Genomic DNA, 16,437 nt, shown 5'->3' with positions numbered 1-16,437 from the left:
CTGAAAAAGTCACATTGAAATACTCAGGTCCCTAGACCCATATTTTTACCTCCAAGGTATTATTTTTTTTGTTGATTGGACAGGTCACTATCACTATAGTGTCAAAGATCACATGTTGTGACCAAAAGGACCATTGTTCAGGCCTTAAATAAACACAACTTCAGAACTATGCCACAGTGAAAAGTTATTAGGCTTTTTACCATGTTAAGGATCAATATTACATTTTAGTCAAATAACACAAAAAAAAACAATTCATACTCAAACATCATGTATTTATTCAAAGATTTTTGGTTTTACTATTAGTACAGCCTCCCTCACACTTGCACAATGTGGTACAGCAAAGTCCAGCTTGGTGGCACTTACAGTTGCCCATACAGGCAACCACACAGCCACAGTTGAGGAGGAGTGAGCATCACTTGCTGGCATCTTCCAGATCTGTCCAATATGGCACCCAGACTTTGGTTTTGTCATTCCATTCCCAACCCCACTCACTGGGGTCTGGAATCTCTGGAGTTTTGGAGAGGGACTGCTTCCAGACAAAAGCTACAGTGTGCAGGGCACGCTTTCCATGCTGGAATAAGGCATGATGGGTCGGGGGGATTGAATCCAGGGATTTGAGGCCATGAGTGAAAAGAAGCTTCCGGGTTTCATTGACTCACTCGACACCGCAGTTCTTACTATACATGAGTACAGTCCAGCGTTTGAGAACTTGCATGTGCACTGATTCCAGTGTGAGGCTGGTTGGGTCTTGGGTGATCAGAATGAGGGTGCCGGTGACTTCTGGGCTTCTGTGTGTGCAGTGTGTGTGTGGGTAGGTGGGGGTAGTGTGCTGTAAGTATGTAGAGGATGTGTGTTGGAGAAGATCCTGAAGACAATGCGCTGTGTATGTAGGGAGGGGGGGGGGGCAGTGTGCAGCAAGTATGTAGAGGAGGCTTACTGTAGCAAGCAGTGTGCTGTATGTATGTGTGGTGATGACAGTGATGATATAAGTGTGTGTGTTTTTTGTGTGTGTGTGATGGGGGTGGGGTGTGGTGGGTGGCAGAAAGGCTAGGCAATCAAGGACATGGGTAGATAGATGGAGGAGAAATCAAAAATAATAAGGATATGGAGATGTGCAAAAGTTGGAGAAAGTCAGATGTGTGTGTGTGTGTGTGTTTTGACATGTGATGAAATAAGACAATAAATAAAAGGTCTGTAGCATAGGGAGAGGGATGTAAAAGTGCTAAAAGTCATGTAGGTGTGTGTGTGTGTGTGTGTGTGGGGGGGGGGGGGGGGGGTCATGAGTGCTGAGGAGTGAATGAGTGCAAAGTCAGTATAGTGTGAGTTCAGAGTTGGGAAATGTTTGAGAGTGCTGAGGAATGAATGTGTGCAAAGTCAGTATAGTGTGAGTTCAGAGTTCGGATGGCCTGGGGATAAAAACTTCTCCTGAGTCTCTCAGTTCTGGCTTTGTGACTACATAGGCGTCTTCTTGATTTCAGCGGTAGGAATAATCCATTGTTAGGATGAGAAGAGTCCTTCAGGATCTTTTGGGCTCTTAGGAGTACTCTTCTGGAATAGATATCTTGTAGAGCAGGGAGTTGAGTTCTTATAGTACGTTCAGCTGAGCGCACTACTCTCTGCAGAGTACTACAATCTCTAACTGTGGAGTTCCCATACCAGGTGATGATGCTACCAGTTAGAACACTCTCAACCGCTGAAGTGTAGAAGGCCTTCATGATGGATGTAGAAACTTTGAATTTCCTTAGCTGACGAAGGAAGTAGTCGTTGTCTGGACTTCTTCAGAACATATTGAGTGTTAACAGTCCATGTTAAGTCTTCAGTAATGTGGACACCAAGGTATTTAAAACTTGTGACTCTCTCTACAAGTTGCCCGCTGATCATTAGTGGGGTGTAACTGTAGTTCTGCTGCTGCCTTCTGTAATCCACTACCATTTCCTTGGTTTTATTGACATTCAGTTGTCAAGCTGTTAGATTGACACCACTGTGCCACCTCATCAACCTGATCCAAGTAGAGCTGTTCATTGTTATTACTAATCAGGCCCAAGATTACTGTGTCATCTGCAAACTTGATGATGGAGGTATGACTACTGTTGGCTTTGCAGTCATGTGTGTAGATGTTGTACAGCAGTGGACTCAAAACACAGCCTTGGGGAGCACCAGTGCTGATGGTTAATGTGTCAGATGTCAGACCCCCACTCTAACCACTTGTGAACGGTTGGTGAGAAAGTCAAATATCCAGTGACACAGGGTGGTGTTCAGTCCTAAGGCCTTCATCTTTGTGACCAAGGTGAGAGGTACTATCGTGTTGAATGCTGAACTAAAGTCAATGAACAGCATCCTCACATAATTCCCATTCCATATCCTATAAGATGCTGCTTTGTAATCCGTCATATCCCCTGAAATAAGCCCAGCATTATAAATGATTGTGCGTGTCTTTAATGCCGTTCTCACTTCTCTATCCACCCATGGCTTCTGGTTAGGGAAGCTTCGGATCTTTACAGTTGGGATGATGGAATCAGTTAGCATATTGATGTAACTCAATGATACTTCCGTAAACTCATTGATCGTCATCGTCATGATGCAAACACAGTCACCTTTCGATTTTCCAGATTCTTCAGTCCTGTCAGAGCGAGCAGCAGAGAAAAACTCCACCGAAGTGATGGCACAGTCCGGTACAAGTTCAGTTAACCATGTCTCTGTAAAGCATAGAATGTTACAGTCCCTGATGTCTCTTTGAAACTGTATCCTCGCTCTTAGTTAATCCATTTATGAGCTAAATATGACTATGATACTAGATTTAACATGGAAATGGACTTAAAATAAGAAGAATATATCAAAATTGGATTCCTTGTATCAAACAAAGTAGAGAAAATACATTATACAACAATTTAAGACTAAATGAAGCTGAGATATAACCTTTTTTTTTCTGGCGGGGGCCATTTTGGATTTTATGGATAACTGCCACTAGGGGGGCCACCCCAACTTCTATCCATGGATTTTTGAAAACCTAAGGCCTCTACCTAACACCCTGCCAAAAATCAAAAACTTATCCAGAAGTGCCCAATCTTTATGATTTTTCACATATTCCTTCCCAGCTATATGGGAAAAGATTAGATAAGAGGTCTTTATTGTCCACTACTGTGGAAATTCGTCTTTGGCCCCACCAAACATGTAACACACACAAGCAAGACTACACAACAGGTACAACATAAAAAGCAGACACAAATAGGGCTGGGATAAACGATTATTTTTTAAACGATTAATCTAGCGATTATTTTTTCGATGCATCGATTAATCTAACGATTCATTTTTTCAGTCCGATTCGATTATCTCCCCATTAATTGACTAATAACAACTTATACATGTTGATTTACATATCTGAATGAAAAAAACATGAATTCCTTAACATTATGTTTATTGCTCTTAAGATTCCAAAATAAAAGACTATACAAGTGCAAAGTAATGTATTCTTAGTCAGAGGTAGCATTCAGCTCAGTTCAGTAGTGTATATTCACCCCTTGCAAACACGTGACCATGACCACGTGACGACGCCATGACGGACGGCAAAATCACCAGCAGAACAGTGTAGTTGACGAGCGGGACGTTTAAATAACACCATTATATATATATATATATATATATATATATATATATATATATATATATATATATATATATATATATATATATATATATATATATATATATTTAAATAACACCGTTAAATACATTATTAACTAGATGTACCGCAGAGCGGTACAAAATATGACCGCCGCCCAGTCCAGCACATTTTTTCCACAAAAAGAAATCACGCTGAAAGGCCTATATGATTCTAACTGTCTCACTAAATTGCATTATCCACACTCAATTCTCACTGATATCTGCTAGACAACAAGTACCAAAACATGATTAGTTCATAGATTTCACATGTAAAATTAATTTTATACAACCCCACCTCCATCTTGCCTGTTCATAATTCTGAGAAATTCTTGAATTGTGTGCATGTGTGCATGTACATGTTTATGTTATGCGTGTGTGTGTGTGTGTGTGTGTGTGTGTGTGTGTGTGTGCGTGCTTGTGTGTGTGCCTGCGTATGTGCCTGTGCATGCAAGCGTACATATGTCTAGTGTGTGAGTATGTGTCATACGTATGATTACTGTGAATGTATGTGTGTGTGTGTGTGTGTATCTGTTTGTGCACATGTGTGCACATGAAATGGGTTAACATGACCCCTGGAGGCAAACATACGGAAAAAAATGGTCATCCTAGGCCCTACAGTTCTCAAGATATTCACAGAGAACTGTGTCTGCCCTACCCTCCTTTCGGGGGGTCCAGTCCAGCGGGGGGGCTACAGATCAAAACGAAAAATTACGGTTCCATGCTATCCATGTGGGGGTACATGCCCACCAAGTTTTGTGTACCCCGGTCTTTCAGTGTCCCGGGAATCCTTGTTGGTGTACGTCACTAAATGTACACATAAATTATTTTATTGTAAGGCCCCCCATGAACGAAAGTACACAAAACTTGGCATGCATTCGGAGGATGTCATAATGATCCTACACTTTTAATTTCGTGCCGTTTTGACCTTGTCAGCCAGAGATATTGTGATGAAAACACCTAATTTTTTGCTTTTTAATTTTTAACTAGGTGGCGCTATACATGAAATAAGTGGTAATGGGATGGGTTGGCATGCCCCCTTAAGACCAACATACATAAAAAAGGTGGACCTCCTAGGCCCTACGGTTATCGAGATATTCACAGAAAACTGTCTCCGGCCACCTACAGGCCAGTTGGTGTATAGTAACATAAATTAATTTATTGTGTACCCCCCCATGAACGGAATTCCACGAAACTTGGCGTGCATACAGAGGGTGTCATAATGATCCTACACTTCCAATTTTGTACAGTTTTGACTTTGTTAGGTCACAGATACCTTCAATTACAACACCTCATTTTTACTTTTTTGTGTTTAACTAGGTGGCGCTATACATAAAATGAGTGGTTATGGAATGGGTTGACATGGCCCCTTGAGATCAACATACAAAAAAAAATGGTCCTCCTAAACCCTACGGTTTTCGAGATATTCACAGAAAACTGTGTCTGCCCTACCCTCCTTTCGGGGGGGTCCAGTCCAGCGGCTACAGATCAAAACGAAAAACGATGGTTCCATGCTATCCATGTGGGGTTACATGCCCACCAAGTTTCGTGTACCCCGGTCTTTCAGTGTCCCGGGAATCATTGACAGAAATTTGGGCATGCGAAAAAGAAAAAAAAAATCAAAAAAAAAAAAAATCTGACTAAACCTATATGACCGCCGCTTCGCTGCGCGGCGGTCATAATAAATAGCGGGCAGATCAGGCTGGGTTCACCCAGCCTAGTCCATGGCACCCGATATTGTTTAATTTTCCGATTGAGATATCCACGCTCTGGCTATTCTAAATGCAAAAATGCATCAGGGAGTTATGACAAAACTGTAACTAACAAACTAGATCCTAATAGAAAGCTGTTAGCTTCCCTAAGCAACAGGTAGGCTTATAAGGTAGGCCTATTTACAACATAAATTGTCAATAGGCTATGCTGGCGACACAAATAAAATCTCCTTTGGAAACCAATGGCTTACGCCTTACAGTATCAAGCGGACTTAAACTGCCATATTGTGGCGAAAAGTTGTAATAAAATTCATGCAGCTCCACGAGTTAAGGAAAGCGCGAATGAAGTAGCCACTTCTAAATGGGACCCACTACACAGTAGCTTAAGGTGTGTTGCTAAAGCAACCATAATGAAATGAAGGTGTCATTGTTTGGATACTTCACACACACGTGCTTTTTAATTTCACAGACTACAACTACCAAGCTGGAATCAAAGCACATCGATTCCCCTCTCACACACCCTGCACGCACTTAAAACGAAATAAACAGGCGTCTTAGTCTCACGCATGTATAGGCAAAACTGTATCAGTAACGTTGGTAAATCTTCCATTGCACAGAATGATTTTTGTAGCACGTGCAACAAATGACAGTCGAAAGATACAATTACAGTGCTGCTATCAATTTGCTTGGTATATCCGCATTTCTAGTTTTCTACAAATGCAATCAATCAAATTGGCCTCCATCACTCAACCAACGCTAATGGTAACATTACCTAGGTCCTTATTGATATTATAAGATTAACGTACCTGCAGTAAAAACCAAGCATGTCCGATAAACATCCTCAGATTTATGTTGGCTCCAAGGAGAAATGGGAATTACATTTCATGTGAAAATCATCCTACCCTTATTAGACGTTCTCTGCGGTAAACTACAGTGTTGTCCTTGTAGGCGTCTTTCCAACCCACTTTAGATTAACTTCCAACAAAATTACGTCTCACTGCAACGATGCGCCATCTGGTGGACAAACGACTACGTAACGCCAATACTGGAAATGCAGCCAAATGATGATGAATATTTGGTTTTCCTTTAATCATACTGAATTTGTAATTATGTATCGGCCGTTCTAATTGCCGATACCGATAGTATGTGCGTGCCTGTGTGTGTGTGCGTGTGTATGTGTGTGCATCTACAGGCCAATGAGTGTACAGTTACTAAATGTACACATAACTTCATTTTTTAGACCCCCCCATGGATGAAATTCTACGAAACTTGGCATATCCCCAGAGAATGGGGAGAAAGTGTAATCATACACATACAATTTGGTGCAGTTCTGGACATCTTAACCCATTTAAGCCCACATTTTTCCCAGACATGCAAATATGCAAATCATGTGTTATTAGCAACCCTTTGAAGTAATCAATAATTATTATGTTTTTTAAAAATTTTGAAAAGTAGATGAAAAAGTGAGTTTTATTACCGGGTGGGATAATATGCGTATACTCAATTAAAGGTTGCTCAAATTGCTTTTTTGTTAAAATAAAGGTATTCTGACAGGACTTTTCAAACTGATATGAACACTGAGACCAATGGTAATAATAAATATGAAAAATATGTAAACATTGTTTATTTACCAGGAGCTTCGGCTCGTTAAAATAGAACCCTGAATGTGTATGTCTGTGTGTGTGTGTGTGTCTGCATGTAGTTGTGAGAGTTAGTGTATATGGTCTGTGTGTGTGTATCTGCATGGGGTGTGAGAGTTAGTGTGCATATTGTGTGTGTGTGTGTGTGTGTTTGTGTCTGTGTGTGTGAGAGTGTGTATGTCTGTGTGTGTGTCTGAGTGTGTATACCTGTGTGTGTGAGTGTATATCTGTGTGTGTGTGTGTGTATTTGTGTGTGTGAGTGTGTATCTGTGTGTGTGAGTGTGTATATCTGTGTGTGTGAGTGTGTATGTCTGTGTGTGTGTGAGTGTGTATGTCTGAGTGTGTATATCTCTGTGTGTTTGTTTGTATGTGTGTATTTGTGTGTGTGTGAGTGTGTATATTTGTGTGAGTGTGTATGTGGTGTGTGTGTATGTCTGTGTGTGTGAATATGTGTATGTGTGTGTGTGTGTGTGTGCATGTGTGAGAATATGTGTGTGTGTGTGTGTGAGTGTGTGTGTCTGTGTGTGTGAATATGTGTGTGAGTGTATGTCTGCGTGTGTGAGTGTGTATATCTGTGTGTATGTGTGTGTGAGTATGTATGTGTGTGTGTATCTGTGTGTGAGTGTGTGTATGTGTGTGTGTGTATGTCTCTGTATGCGTGTATGTATGAGTATGTGTATGTGTGTGTGTTTGTAGGTGTAGAAGTATGTGTGCATCTAGATACAACATTCTATCCCACCGGTCACTATTGTGACCGTTAACATGTTTACTCATTCTGCAAACACACCAAAGACATTTGAATAATTATAAATGTATACTGTATATCATAACTAGACACCTTAAAGACCATGTGTTCAAAAATATTTGTCCTATATGTTTATTTTAACATACTTTAAAAACCTTTTATTTGGGAGCTGTGAGGCCATCATCCTCTTCTCAAGGTGCAACCAGGAAGTAAACAGCTCTGGTCATGTGACAATTTACTCAAAACATTTGACACTGCACACATTTCATTGAAACACTCTATTGTTTCAATATTTACTGAAAGAGTATTGGGATATTCCCCAGTTACAGTTTTAGAGGCTTATGAGTACATTTTTTTTTTTCGGTCACAATTGTGACCGATGGGGTGAAATGGGTTAACTGAAGAGAGGGGCGATTACATTTTTTACCAGGGGGGTGCAAATCACAAATGAGTGATTATGGGTAGGTTGATGTGGGCCCTTGAGACCAACATACCATAAAAAAAATCTTCTTCCTCGGTGCCACGGTTCTGGTAGTTATTTATGAAAAACTGCATTTTTTGGGGTTCGGGGGGCCCAGCGCGGGGGGGGGGGGCTTGGGGGTGGAGTGGCCCCCGGGGACCAAACTAAATTTTCCGTAAAAGTCTAGTGGGGCTACATACCCACCAAATTTCATGTGCCCCGGTGTTTCGGTGTCCCGGGTATCGTTGACCAAAAAATCAGGAAGTAGATGACGGGGGGGGGAAAAAACAAAACGTTGACAATCCCTATATAACCGCTTCTCTAGCGGCGGTCATAATAAGTAAGGGATAATGGCCAGAGGTGTCCTGTTATGTAAGGGATAATGCCCGACGAGGTGTCCATTATTAGAAATAAATGGACGACCCGGAGGCGTTATCACGTTTATACCATGGTCACTTACAAAATAAATAAATATGAAATCAATTATTAATACTAAATGAGTTTTAGAGCTAAAATCGTTTTTTCAGCTGTTTACAGTTGAATCCATTGTTGCGAAGCCTGCCTCCAGGCTCAACCGTCGTCCTACTATCGTTGTTATAGTTACCATTCATCAGTGAAGTCAATCAGTGTCGAGGCTTCGAAGCACAAGTGTTTCGAAACACTGCTTCGAAACGTGGTTCAAAACAGCCATATCATGTGACCACTGCTTCGAAACATCGTTCAAAATCCCCATGTCATGTGACCAAAGTTAAGTGAACCTTCGGTGCATTTCACCGGTGTCGGCAGGCGTGCCCGCGCGTTCAATTAACAGTGTAGCTTTCTCTTAAGCAATAACCATGATGGTGTAGTGGTTAGTGAGGGTGTTTTTTGCACGGTAGCCCAGACTGCTCAAATGTGGTTCGATCCCCGTTTGATTTGTAAGGTATTGTTTCAGATCGTATCTGTTTATGTTTTCTTACTTCACCATTAACCACACAGTTTCAACTAAACTCTCAGAATGGTCAAAAATCAAGAGTTTTTATAAGAAGAAAGTAGAGATGTCCGATAATATCGGCCAACCGATATTATCGGCCCGATTTTAGCATAAAAATGTAATATCTGTTAATATCGTTATCGGATTTTTTTTGCCTTAAAACCGATAAAATAATGCTTGCGTTACACCCAAATAGTGCCTATGCGCTCCTGAAGCGTTTACCGCCGGCGCACAGATGATGACCTCATCAATCTGCGTATTGAAGCATACAAACAAGCGTGGATGGCTGCAGTAACAAACTTGCTCGTGGCCGTAGTAGCTAGCCCCTTGCGTTGGCCGTGACGCCCCTTTGAAAATCAGAGGTTTACAGGCCACGGTGGCCTTGGTGCCCCCTTCTCTAAATATTCTGCTTTGCGTCCTACTAATAGCGATATATATTTAGCCTATGGCCTATGGCCAAATTACGCAGTGGAGAAAGTGACAGCGCAAGAAAGAAAGTGCGTCCAAATTAACCCATCCTACTCATCACACAGACATCACAAGTATCACATGAAAGAGCTTTTTCTCAGCTTTTAAACGATGTTAGCCGCTAATTGCTGTGGTGAACGGTTCGCGAGAAGAGTAAATAATATCATTCAATTTAATCATAAATTCTACCGAAGGTTTTGCGTCCATCTCCCTACCCATTCATCTCGGTGGAATACTTCCGAACCCTTCGTTTAACATATGACAAACCATATATCAGAATAAATAGCAGACCTTACCGAACAGAAAGGTGTAAAGCAGTCCCCTGTACAGTTAGCCGTTCCAGACTAATCCCGTTTTGAATTTGCAGTAAATTTCAACATACATGGATGTCTCCAAATTTGGGATTTAAGTTTTACACTGTGTTTAAATTGTTCCATATTATTTCATAACGGGCCAAATACAAAACAAATACTAGATGTACCGCAGAGCGGTACAAAATATGACCGCCGCCCAGTCCAGCACATTTTTTCCACAAAAAGAAATCACGCTGAAAGGCCTATATGATTCTAACTGTCTCACTAAATTGCATTATCCACACTCAATTCTCACTGGTATCTGCTAGACAACAAGTACCAAAACATGATTAGTTCATAGATTTCACATGTAAAATTCATTTTATACAACCCCACCTCCATCTTGCCTGTTCATAATTATGAGAAATTCTTGATTGTTTGTGTTATGTTTATGTTATGTGTGTGGGTGTGTGTGTGTGTGTGTGTGTGTGTGTGTGCGTGCCTGCGTATGTGCCTGTGCATGGAAGCGTACATATGTCTACTGTGTGTGTATGTGTCATGATTACTGTGAATGTGTGTGTGTGTGTGTATCTGTTTGTGCACATGTGTGCACATGAACTGGGTTAACATGACCCCTGGAGGCAAATATACGGAAAAAATGGTCATCCTAGGCCCTACAGTTCTCAAGATATTCACAGAGAACTGTGTCTGGCCTACCCTCCTTTCGGGGGGTCCAGTCCAGCGGGGGGGCTACAGATCAAAACGAAAAATGACAGTTCCATGCTATCCATGTGGGGGTACATGCCCACCAAGTTTTGTGTACCCCGGTCTTTCAGTGTCCCGGGAATCCTTGTTGGTGTACGTCACTAAATGTACACATAAATTGTTTTATTGTAAGGCCCCCCATGAACGAAAGTACACAAAACTTGGCATGCATTCGGAGGGTGTCATAATGATCCTACACTTTCAATTTCGTGCAGTTTTGACCATGTCAGCCAGAGATATTGTGATGAAAACACCTAATTTTTTGCTTTTTAATTTTTAACTAGGTGGCGCTATACATGAAATAAGTGGTAATGGGATGGGTTGACATGGCCCCTTGAGATCAACATACAAAAAAAAGGTGGACCTCCTAGGCCCTACGGTTCTCGAGATATTCACAGAAAACTGTCTCCGGCCACCTACAGGCCAGTTGGTGTATAGTAGGGGTGTAACGGTTCATGTATTCGTATTGAACCGAAACGGTACGGGCGTCACGGTTCGGTGCATGAATTTACACGGAGAATACACGGTATAAAAATACATACAACTCGTGTGTGGATTAATTAATGTCATGCGCAATTACTGTTAAGTAGCGAGAGTTACGGGAGTTCTTTAGCGACACCTAACGCTAATCTGTAGCCTCGCCTTAGCTCTGAAGCTCTGATTGGCGCCTATGTTTTTTTTGTCAGGTCGTCGGTCGAGTCCGTCAGTCATTAGCAGCACTAAGGTTAGACCCACAAGAGTTAGAGGATCCGCTGGTCTCTTTAAGATCGCAAGTTTAAGAACTTCAGTTACAGTAACGTTAGTACAGACGAAAGAGTGGTGGATAAGATGAAACTGTGTGTCGGCGTTGTTCAGCAGTTGTTGGTTATGTGAGTGGAAAAAATGCTACACATATTCGAAGCCATCACCCAGATGATGTAGGCTACCAATCACTGAAACGAGGGGAAAAAACTTCCCCTGCGCTTCAGCAGCCTTTGGATACACATACAAATAGGGCCAAAACCTATGGCTTAAATTAAATGATTTCGTAATGACAGAAAGCTATGTAAATCGCGTGGTAATTACCTTTATGTTGGGGTAACTTGTAACTTCTCACATGAGGTTCTGGTAGTGTTAAGTGCATAGACAGTAAAATAAAGTGACAACGCTAACCAGGCTAATAAACAAACCATGCTACGGTGAGTTAACGTCAAAGGGCAAAGTCACGTGACTTCTAGTTGTAGTCTGTTTATGAAATGAAAGGAGCAATTTCGTTTTTTAAAAAAAGGCAAAATAGTGTGATATTTTCACAGTTAGTAGGCTAGATTATTACTTTACACACAATAAAAAAAATATTGAGGCAAATTGTAGACCCTTCCATATACAACTAAACACAGATGTTGAAGGTCTTGCTTAAGTGGATTTTTAAAAATCATTTTTCTATGTAATTTGCACTTTCAGAAATAAGAGATGCTGTAGGCCTATTTTCAGTTTTAGAGCTGATTGTCTTATTTTGTTTACAAGTTACAGATGGAGTCTGGGTACTTATTGTACTTATTGTACTGTTTAGCCTACATCTTACACACTTCAGGCTGTTGCAGATAGCTCAGGGAAGAGACTGTATGACACTAGGTGGTACAGCCTGAGACATGTACAAAAAAAAATGCTTTCTGCATTTTTGTTTTGCTTTTCCCTCCACTGTACCGAACTCGTAACGAACCGTGATGTCCGAACCGAGGTATGAACCGAACCGTGACTTCTGTGTACCGTTACACCCCTAGTGTATAGTAACATAAATTAATTTATTGTGTGGCCCCCCATGAACGGAATTCCACGAAACTTGGCGTGCATTCAGAGGGTGTCATAATGATCCTACACTTCCAATTTCGTGCAGTTTTCACTATGTTAGGTCACAGATACCTGCGATTACAACACCTCATTTTTACTTTTTTGTGTTTAACTAGGTGGCGCTATACATGAAATGAGTGGTTATGGAATGGGTTGACATGGCCCCTTGAGATCAACATACAAAAAAAAATGGTCCTCCTAAACCTTACAGTTCTCGAGATATTCACAGAAAACTGTGTCTGCCCTACCCTCCTTTCGGGGGGTGCAGTCCAGCGGGGGGGCTACAGATCAAAACGAAAAACGATGGTTCCATGCTATCCATATGGGGTTACATGCCCACCAAGTTTCGTCTACCCCGGTCTTTCAGTGTCCCGGGAATCATTGACAGAAATTTGGACATGCGGAAAAAAAAAAAAAAAAAAAAAAATCTGCTTCGCTGCGCGGCGGTCATAATTACAAATGTCGCCTAGATATCGGTAAATCAGAGGACAGCTGACTATAAGAGTTTGTGAAAGTAGCCTTCATGATCACAAAATGCTAAGCATGCATCTAGGCTATTTGAGTTTCTTAAAGCTGAGCTGTGCTTAAATTGTTCAATACATGATTTCATAACAAGGAAGTTTATACAAGGAAGTTTATTGTCACATGCATATAGTTACTGGAAGTAAGAAATGCAGTGAAATTAAGTATGGTGTCAGCCTATTTGTGCATTTATGGGGGGGGGGGGGGGGGGGTAAAAAGTGCAGTAGAAGAGGGGTTTAGTAGATTAAGTGGCAAGGGCTGCATAAGAAAGGTGGGGGAGGATTGCGATTGGGGGGGGGGGGGGGGGGGGCACCAACAAGGAGCACCCAAGAGCAACAGGGGCAAGGAAAAACTCCCTTACCAAGGAAGAAACCTTTGGCATATCCACGGCTCAAGGGGCTAACCCAACTGCCAAGGGTCTTGGTGTGTGTGTTGGGGGGATGACAAGGGAGATGGGATAGTGTGCTGTGTATGTGGGGAGAGGGCAGTGTCCAATATGTGTGTTGGAGAAGCTTCCTCATGAGACAATGTGCTGTGTATTGGGGGGCGGGGGCAGTGTGCTGTAAGTATGTTGGGGATGTGTGTTGGAGAAGCTTCCTGATGAAATAATGTGCTGTGTATGTAGGGGAGAGGGGGGGGGGGCAGTGTACTGCAAGTATGATGTATGTGAGTGATGACAGTGAAGATGTGTGTGTGGGCGGGAGGGGAGTGGAGCAGTGACTGTGTGTGTGTGTGTAGTGTGTGTGTGGGTAGGTGGGGGCAGTATGCTGTAAGTATGTAGAGGATGTGTGTTGGAGAAGATCCTGAAGACAATGTGCTGTGTATGTAGGGGGGGGGGGGCAGTGTGCTGTAAGTATGTTGGGGATGTGTGTTGGAGAAGCTTCCTGATGAAATAATGTGCTGTGTATGTAGGGGAGAGGGGGGGGCAGTGTACTGCAAGTATGATGTATGTGAGTGATGACAGTGAAGATGTGTGTGGGCGGGAGGGGAGTGAAGCAGTGACTGTGTGTGTGTGTGTGTATAGTGTGTGTGTGGGTAGGTGGGGGCAGTATGCTGTAAGTAAGTAGAGGATGTGTGTTGGAGAAGATCCTGAAGACAATGTGCTGTGTATGTAGGGGGGGGGGGGGGGCAGTGTGCAGCAAGTATGTAGAGGAGGCTTACTGTAGCAAGCAGTGTGCTGTATGTATGTGAGGTGATGACAGTGATGATGTAAGAGTGTGTGTTTTTTTTTTGTGTGTGTGTTGGGGATGGGGGTGGGGGGGGGGGGGACAAAAAGGCTAGGCAATCAAGGACATGGGTAGATAGATGGAGGAGAAATCAAAAATAATAAATAAAAAGTTCTATAGAGATGTGCAAAAGTTGGAGAAAGTCAGATATGTGTGTGTGTGTGTTTTGACGTGTGATGAATAAGAAAATAAATAAAAGGTCTGCAGCATAGGGAGAGGGATGTAAAAGTGCTAAAAGTCATGTAGGTGAGTGTGTGTGTGGGGGGTCATGAGTGCTGAGGAGTGGATGAGTGCAAAGTCAGTATAGTGTGAGTTCAGAGTTGGGAAATGTTTGAGAGTGCTGAGGAGTGAATGTGTGCAAAGTCAGTATAGTGTGAGTTCAGAGTTCGGATGGCCTGGGGATAAAAACTTCTCCTGAGTCTCTCAGTTCTGGCTTTGTGACTACATAGGCGTCTTCTTGATTTCAGCGGTAGGAATAATCCATTGTTAGGATGAGAAGAGTCCTTCAGAATCTTTTGGGCTCTTAGGAGTACTCTTCTGGAATAGATTTCTTGTAGAGCAGGGAGTTGAGTTCTTATAGTACGTTCAGCTGAGCGCACTACTCTCTGCAGAGTACTACAATCTCTAACTGTGGAGTTCCCATACCAGGTGATGATGCTACCAGGCCAAATATAAAATAAATGTTAAATATAGCCTAGATATCTGAAAATATTAGATGGTCAGATGATTTACAGTTATATGTAATGTGTCATGTTTTATGTTTTTGTAATGTTTTATACAGTGATGCAGGTCTACTACAGTGAATACAACTTTGATCATGTTTATAGCCTACTACTGTATAGTTAACTTTGGCCTTGGTGCCCTGACATGTGGCCCCCACCAAATATGCCCAACTGAAGGCCAAGTGGCCTTGCCCCTAAAATGGTGAAATTCTAAGCCTGATTGTGGGTATGGCCCGTTATGAAGGCCAGTCAGTTTTTTAGCCCCGTTCATTGGACTAATACTAAAGGAGGACTTTGTTTACCACTCTGGAAGGTCTGGATTGAAACTTTGTGCCTTCCTTGTTCTTATTGCACACTACCTTAATGTTGCATCTCTTTGTTGTTGCTAATGTAGAGCAGTGCTGATTGAGCCCAGTTTATAATTTAAATGATTGCATTAGCCCAAGTAATGGGCTAGGGACACAGGCTGCTTAGATTTGTACACCTTAAATGTTTCATTTTTTGTACTTCACCTCAAGCCTGAAGTATTTTTTGTAGCTCAAACAAATGTTTTCAAAATTGTGCAGTATAGTTGCCACATTGTAATTGACTCATATTTGTGCATTCATTCAATTAAGGTGATTGAGTTTTAGTTAAAGAAACAGTTCATGAAGCATCCTACAAATGCAGGCTCATTTAACACAGAAAAAGGGTAGCCTGTCATACACTATGCCTGTTATTTTAGTTGGCTTTACATTTTGCTATGTTGCACATAGTTGTTCAGGTACAATGTTTTATCATTTGTGAAGAAGTCAAATTTGCCCTATTTGTTGTGGGCATTGTCAAGATTCTCAGGGAGAGTGTAATCCAAACTGTTGTTTGAGAATTTAAAAAAAATAAATAAACATGGCACTTTTCCCCTAAATTAAGTTGAAGTATTTTTCTTATTTTGCACAGACAATGTTAACATTTGGAAAGCCTTGTTGCATTCAAAAATGCATCCAGTGGGGCATCACAATAACATTAAGCATGTTGTGTTAATTCCACAACAGGAGATACGTGATGTTACCTAAATTAGTTTTGAGGAAAAATAACCCACATATCGACATCGGTATCGGCTGATATCGGAATCGAAATTTGAGAGTTGGACAATATCGGCATATCGGATATCGGCAAAAAAGCCAATATCGGACATCCCTAGAAGAAAGTGATTTAGAGAACACATAGTGGCAGCAATAAGATCCTCTTTATTGTGACTTCATGTGGTCTCCCATCCAGTAATTGACCAAGGGCATGCTGCTTAGCTTTTGACAAAGACTGAACACAGGTAACACAGCGAGCCACGAACTTTAAAGACTACATCTCCAATATGAAGCATTTGACAGATTTGTTTCACCCTAAACAGGTCTGAGGTGTTGGAATTGTTTCAAAGCTTCGGAACAATTCGG

This window comes from Alosa pseudoharengus, unplaced genomic scaffold (assembly GCF_046254945.1).
Source record: "Alosa pseudoharengus isolate Yale_2024_CS ecotype anadromous, Long Island Sound unplaced genomic scaffold, YU_APseudo_1.1 YU_APseudo_1.1_scf_9, whole genome shotgun sequence".
Taxonomy (NCBI): domain Eukaryota; kingdom Metazoa; phylum Chordata; class Actinopteri; order Clupeiformes; family Clupeidae; genus Alosa; species Alosa pseudoharengus.
Note: the sequence above shows the minus strand (reverse complement) of the source record.